This window comes from Equus przewalskii, chromosome 7, assembly GCF_037783145.1.
Source record: "Equus przewalskii isolate Varuska chromosome 7, EquPr2, whole genome shotgun sequence".
In the NCBI taxonomy this organism is placed as follows: domain Eukaryota; kingdom Metazoa; phylum Chordata; class Mammalia; order Perissodactyla; family Equidae; genus Equus; species Equus przewalskii.
Window position 1 is genome coordinate 57,536,914 of NC_091837.1, and position 8,008 is coordinate 57,544,921.

An 8,008-nucleotide genomic window follows, 5' to 3' on the forward strand; every position below is an offset into this window, starting at 1 on the left:
CCACCCATAAGAGAGCCAAAAGCTTACCAAGGAAGGCAGAAGGGCTGGGTCTCCCCTGTGCCCGAGGGAGGGACCCTGGGACCCTCTGAGGACAGAAACCACAATGCACACAAGCTTTTCTCCTGCTTATCGTGACTCCCTTTCTAAGACTTCCATGCTCTGTATTACCAAAACCAAGCGCTCTGCTAAGTCCTTTACATATATTCACAAATTCAATCCATAAAACAATCCTTGAAGGTAACTGTCATATTGTTTTCATTTTACTGATGGGGTAACCAAGGTACACACAGAGTAAAAAACAACAACAAAACAAAACCCGACAACAATAAAGAACTACCCTCCACTAAAAAACCCCTCTTGTGCTTAATCATGTGGCGTGATGTCACATCCATACACTGTGGCAAAATCAGAGACCCTCCCTTTCCAGTCTGCACACTATTTCCAGAATAAAGTGTTATTTGACCCTGGAGCAAAAATCTCCACTAGAGGATCAAATCCAAATGCCTTCCATCAAGACCCTGCCCCAGTTGGCTCTCAACTACTCGGCTGTCCTAAGTGGCCCCTTTTCCCTTAAGTGAGCTCTCTGCTATGGCCACAGCCATACATTTACTGCCCCCTGAACACATCAGATGCATTTCCACATCTGTGGTACTCCCTCTAGCTGGAATATCCGCCTACTTTCATCCAATCTCAGTTCCATCTCTCTTTCTCAACTCAGGTCTGACTTCCTCTGTGCAGTTTTCCTGGCAGGTATCCTGCGCTATTTCCTATCATTGTTTACATTTTTATGTATCACCCTTGTTGTCCCAAAGAGACCTACGCTAGATAGTTCGCAAAATGACCACAGTAGTTTCTCCCACGCCTATATCCGTGCCCCTTGCAGTGTGACTTGCCTTTGCCACTCCTACCTTCAAGAGACAGAGTCTATGTCTTCACTCTTTGAAAATGAGTTTGAATCTAAATCTGAGTTGTTTTGGCCAATAGAACATTAGAAAATCCTGAGACCACCATGTAAGGAGCCTGAGCTAGCCAGTGAAGGATGAGAAACCACAAGGAGCAGAGATGGGTCATCCCAGTTGACCAGCCATAGATGAGCTGTCCTAGACCAACCAGCCTGCCAACTGCCAAGAGTGTGAGTGAAGCCATCCTAAATGGTCCAGCCCCAGTTATGCCAGTCTGAACAGAAAGCCATGCTAGCCAACCCATGGAACTGAAAAAAATAATAAATATTTGTTTTTGTATGCCAGCACATTTCAGAATGCAGCAAAAGCTAACTAAGACAAGATTCTAAATTCCAACAGGTGCTGAGCTGTGACTCATCTTATATGAATCCTCAGAACCCAGCCTTGCACATGATAGCAGGTCCTCAACAAGTGTTTGTTTTTGATGATGACAAGCGGAATAAAGGATGCTGAGAGCTGGAGTTTGAAGGAAGCCGTGCCTAGCTTTCAGTGAGAAGGGAGATCTGGGGGTGCCTGGGAGGGCTTGTCTCATGCAGAAAACCTGGACTGAGCCAAGTGGGTGATATCACAGTTCATGTTAACCTACCTTAACTCTGCAGAGTTTCTATCATGAAATTTCCTTCTCTTACAGAACAACTTAGCTGTGCACTAACTTAGCCAACACATGCTGCATTCAGCTTTTGGAGTGTCAGGAAAGGGTTACCCTTGGGAAAAGAGATGCAGACTATGGGGGTGAGCTCTCACATTTGATCATTCCTTCATCCACTTATTGAATGTGCATCGAATACCCACCATGTGCCTGGTGGTGTGCTGAGGATGAGGAGTAAGGAAATGAACAAGCCCTTATCCCGACCCTTAAGGGGCTCTAGGTCTGGAGGAGAGACAAGCATCAGAACATGTCTGACCATCTCCTGGCTCCAGTTCAACAAGAAGAGAGGTTAGAGGCCTCCTTGGTGCCGAGTCACGTGTTCTAGGGCTCATTTTCCTGAACAAATTGACCAGGATACTATTTGACCTCTTCCACTTGTGGGAATTTATAGATAATTTTCCAAGGCAGTCAGTTTGTATTTTCTTAACCAGATTGAGCGTTTCTTAAGGAAACGAGTAAAAATTCATAGTCCTTAATGGTGTAATCATCTAACTCCTTCAGGCGTAACAAAACTCTGTGTGGCTGGGTTCTAGGTACCACATACCACGTACTCCAACATCAGCCCCTCCAACTGCGCAATTAAAGAACAAAAGGCAGTGATGGTCAGTGTCCTCCGTAGGTTCAGTGACATCCCGCTTGATCGTCAAGAGCCCACATAGCTCCCCAGATGGATTATGGTCATGGATTATTGAGTGGTGAGTGCTGATTATTTAAGTGCTAATCGTTTTAAACACTTTATCCTTTTTAATCCTCTCAGCAACCCTGTGAGCTAGGAACAACTATTATTTCTTTTTTACAGATGAGAAAACCAAAGCATTAAGAAGTTAAGTAACTTGCCCAAGGTCACTAGCTAGTAAGTAGCAGATCTGAGGCTTGAACTCAAGTCTTTTTGTTTTTGTTTCTCTTTCTAAATCTTGTACCACGTTAGACCTGGCCTGTTAATAGCGCTCTTAAGAGACTGTCTTGTCTCCTTTCCTTTCCTTCTACTCCAGAACTTCAGTGTCCCTGCAGCCGGGCAGTTACTTGGGTGGTAAGTGGCCTTATGCTATTTTAGCTCTTAGAGATTGAAAGTGCTTCTTGCGCATCCCTTTGCTTCTCTCTTGGTTTATCTTTTCTAAAGCTCAAAACGGACAAGAGAGCCTGACCTGCTCCCTCCAGTAGTTTCTGAATGACAGCCTTCCAGAACTGTCAGCCAGCACTTAGCTGACACCAGCCCAGCTCCAGGCTGCAAGTGACTTGGGGGACAATCTGAGCGGCTGGCTGGTGCTCCTGCCCAAGCAGCCGGCAGCTCTGCTGCCTGAGCGAGTGAGTCACCAAATCCAAGGCACAGGGAGCAACCTCACCTGCCCGTCCACGACCAGTGTTTCCTACTTTCAGTTACAGAAATTTTTTAAAAAGAAGTAGAGAAAAACCTGGAGAGATTTCTCCCTGCCCAGATATGGCCCCAGCTCCTCCTCCCCCTCCTTTCCTCCTCTGTTCCTGAGCCGCTTCCCTCCTCCTCTCCTTCCCAGCCCATCTCCTACCTCCTTCCTTCTCTCCCCCTCCCCCTTCACACACAAGATCTCCTCTCCTTCTGGTAAGGTCCAACCTATAGTAACTTCCTCCTGATTCAGATCGGTTTTCCTGTGTTACCGTGGCAACCAGCTGCTTCTAAGACTTTTCAGCAAAGTCACTTCTCCCCTATATTTTTGATAGGAAATTTGCATTCTACATCTTGTCCTTCTCCACTTGCCGCTGCCAGTTTGAGCAAAACTCCAGTCCCAGATTGTCTAATGTTTTTAAACAGCCGTATGTCTTTTAAACTATTTTGATATATTTTTAATAATATTACATATAATGTCATCAATTCAGCTAATTCCAAACACATTAGTACTGTTTTCTCCATGGAGTGTACCTGGCTTAATTAGTGAGGGGTGGACAAGTTGAACTGGTACTTACGCAGAGGCGTCAACAGGAGCTGAACTGTGAATTCTGAGCAGGGAAGTGGTTCAGGTGGGACCATTGGCACCTCAGAGGGAAGGCAGGAGAGCAAAGCAGAAGCCTGACCCAAGGAAATAGTCCAGCCCACATGGGTCAGGCAAGAGCTTGTGAAAACAGTCACGAAAACACCCAGAACTCAGCATCCCTCCTCCAAACGCCTGCTGAGCAGAAGGTCACAAATCTGATGCAAAGGAAAGATTATGCCCTTTGAAATCAAGCAGAATTGAGTGTTATTCTCTACTCTGTTATTGAACCAGCTGTGCTGTGTGAACTTAGGCAGGTTCTTTACCCTCTCTGAATCTCAGTAGTCTGTCTTTCAAAATTATTGGGAGAAATAAATGGGCTAATGCATGTAAAAGGGCCTAAAGTAGTTCTCGACATGCACTTGGTAAAGAGTAATTGCCATTATGACAATATCGTCTTGAGCAAAGTCTTCTGAGGCAGCATCAAGGTGCAAAGCCAGAGCTGGAACACAAGAAGCAGACACCAAGGTTACCAAATAACCAGGCGAGGTGCACAGCTGGTAACCAAACCAGAAATCATGATCTGAACACACGAAGGTTCAGGATATAAGCAGTAATGAGAAGCTAAGGCATGAAGTCTCATTAGGTGCTGCTACAGGAGCAACACCCTAGAGTTGTTGGAAGGAGAACACTGACCCAGCAAAGGAATCACATGCTGGGCCTGGAAGTCAGGTCTCTGCTCGGGCCTAGAAAACAAGGCTGAGCACACACAGAAGAGGCCGTTTAACCCGGGTTGGTTCAAAAAGACCCGTGAATGGGGGGGCTGGTTCCAAGGCTTGAACTTTCAACTTGAAAGATATGATATGTGCAGAAGAGTCTTAAATTGAGTGCCTAACAGGATGATAAGTAAGACATTTCTTGATGTCAAGAGCAATGGGGGTCAGATCAGCAGTGCTGTACGTACTAAAAGACTATACCTAAAATAGCAGCCACAAGCCCAAGATCCTCTTCTAGGAAGTATAAGAAGAGCTGAGAGAAGATCAAGGAAAACTAGTGGCCCCTTCTTTGAAAGTCGTTTCCCAGGCGGAGGCAGCAGGGAGTGGGGCAGAGAATTTGGTACATGTCTGTTGGAAGGTCTTGAGCAAAGTCTTCTGAGGTAGCATCATGTTTTAGAAAAATCAAAAGGTAAGACATTGTGGCTAAAGCTGCCCCCGATGGTGGAGGAAATAGAGAGGAAGCCAGATGCACTTCCAGAGGCAAAGGAATACAGGTCTCGTGGGCCAGCCATGAACTCCCAGAGAGGGAGCCAACTCCGTAATCTTGAACAAGATTCTGCCCAGAGGCCCTGCCAGAGGAGTGAGATAACCCCAGCAGGGAGTCTGTGTGGAGTGGATTTAAGAGCCAGGAAGGAGTCATAAGAGGCCAGCTGGAGGAAGTACTGTCCAGGACAGAAAAGTGTAGTTGGAGGGATCTTGGCAAACCCACAGAAGTGATCCATGAGGGCGAAAATCAGTCACACACAGAGGGCACCAAAGCCAGATGACAGTAGCACCAATCTAGGAAGAACCTTTCTCTTCTCCTTATCTCTCCCTTGCCCTGGGACCAACACTGGAGAAGCTACAGGCAGCTTAGTTGGGCAGGACAGGGCAGTTGGGGGGAACAAGATGGGGAGACAGGACAGAGGTTGGTCATTCACACCTACCCTCACCCACTGCATGTTTCCTAATCAAGTATGGTGTTAACCAGGGAGGAGCTTAATCCAGGTGAAAGATACATGCTTTGATATTAGACTGGACTGGTTTTTTTTAATCCTTAAATGTGACTGGAAAAATGGGTCTGTCTTAAATCTTACCCTAGAGTGGGAAAAAGAATGATTTGATAGAATTTGCTTAAAGGCAGTTGGTATATGTATGAAAGGGGGAAGTTATTTTATAAATTTCATTTGTCCCAAGTCCAGCTCAAGGAATAAAGGATGCCTTTTTGGTTTGTCTAAGTGTGGAACTATATATAGTTCTAAGACTGACAGACCCAGAAGATGCTGACTTTGCTAGATTTCACAATCTGGAAGTAAGAGTGTCATGCACATTTAGAAACATACACCTATTTCATAGTTCCAGTCTCAAATACAGGATAAATATATCCTTAGAAGACAAGGGAGTAGGATTTGGGGTTTGGGGTCATCTCATGGGAACTTTTTGGTTCCACGAACTCCTGCCTAGAGCCCACCTCCAGAGATCTCCCCTGGATCTCTCTCTTTGCCTCCCTCATGCTTTCCAGCCCCAACTCAGATATCTTAGGACCCATGCAGAAAAGTTCCTAAAACTCTAGAATATTCTAGGTCTCCTCCTATGCCTTGCCCTTGTCTCATGTTGAATCTTAGGAATTTCTGGAGATTTGGAGAGTTCCTCCTCACCTCCACAGAACATGAGCTAAGGTTGCCTTTGGTGGAGCAGAATATACAAATATCCCAGGGCACAAATCTTGCCACCCAGGAGATAAAAGTTCTGAACGGGTTTAGAATCTCTTAAAGAGAGAATTCCCCAAGATGCATGTATTTCAACTAGTAAAATGATCACAGCAGCTTCAACCATTCTGTAAGTAAATTACTATATATCAAAAGCCATTTTCAGTCAGGTTCCAGTTAAAATGGCATAAACACACTCTACCCTGTTACTCCCACTGAATGCAACTAAAAATGACAGACAAATTATATGGAGGAGCTATGAAGGACTTTGGAGAAAAAATGGTAGCAGGAAGATTGGAGAACCAAATCAAAACTCCAAAGAAGATTGATTCATGCATGAGTTTCCTGTATTTTTTTCCCTCCACTGTACCCTGTTCTATAACCAAAGCAGCCCGAAACGCAGAATTGTGTACCAAGAGTAGAGAGAAAGAGCTCCAAGATAAGCTCTCTTTCTGGTCTGAAAATGGGAAAGGGGGCCCATAAACATCAAAGAGAATGGAGGAAATCCCTCTTACTTTTAGTTATTTCCATTATCTCCCCCCACCTTTGAGGCAACCCTATAGGGGTAGTGACAGCAGTGGAGGCAGCTCTCTGACTAAAAGGACTGTGGCCCCAAGAGCACAGGGAGCATTTGCATTGCTTTCTACCTCCATCTATCCTCCCCACTGCTTGGCTTTGGAGATGGACATAGCAATATGCCACAGAGTAGGGAAATTACAACTCTAGCTTTCTAGCCAGAAGATCAGAAGAGGTCCTTGGGGGCCAGAAAATTTCGCAGTGATCATGGTGAGGAGGAAACTCAAAAAAACAATACCATAAAGTTGTGTATGAACACCTTGGCTCATTCCTGAGCTACAAATTCATGGATCTGACCTTAGGCAGAATACCAAAAGCTTTGAGAACCAAACTATGGACGAGACAACCACCCAGATCCCAGTCTGGCTACTGGGAGGTAGACACATGGGACACATCTGAATAGCAGTACAAAAACTTAGAAAATTGAACTGACATTAAAACCACAACCCACTGAAGACAGCTCAGAACTTGTGGTCTAATCGAGTTCATTCCCTGCTGAAACAAACAAAAAATCATTACTCTTCATAGGAATCAAACAGGACTGAGTCTCAAAACAATATTCAAAATGTCCCAAATGAAGAACCAGGAAAATCTCAACAATTCACAAGGACAAAGTTAATCAACAAACACCAATCCCAAGATGACACATAAGTCTAAGTTATCAGACAAGGACTTTAAAGCAGCTATTATAACTATGCTCCAATAAATAAGGAAGAAAAGTCTTGAAATGATTGGAAAGATAGAAAAATCTAAGCAGAAAAATACATCATATAAAAAAGAACCAAATGCAAACCATAGAACTGAAAAATACAATAACCAACATAAAAATTCACTGGAAAGCCTCAATAGTAGGATAAACACGACAGAGGAAAGTGAGTATGCTTGACTCTAGATTGACAGAAATTTTTCAGTCAAAACAACAAAAAAATGATTATATTATAGTTTCAAAACAAAAATAAGAAAATCTTCTGGAAAAAGAAAATTCCAGGCCCAGATAGCTTTACTGGGGAATTCTACCAAATATTTAAAGAAAAAAGAAAAGCATAAATTTTACATAATCTCTTCCAGAAAATAGAAAAAGAGGTAACATTTTATGAGATCAGCATTATCCTGATACCAAAATCAAAGATATTATAAGAAAAGAAAATTAGAGACTAATGTGTATCATTATTATAGATTTAAGAATCCTCAATAAAATATTAGCAAATTGATTCCAGCAATATATAAAAAGAATAATATACTACAACTATGTAGGGTTAATTTCAAGAATGCAAGGATGGTTCAATATTTGAAAATCAATTAACATAATTTACCATATTAATAGACTAAAAAAGAAAAACCACACACAATTATACCAATTAACGCAGAAAAATTATTTGAAAATAATTCAACTTCCTTTTATGATAAACACTCT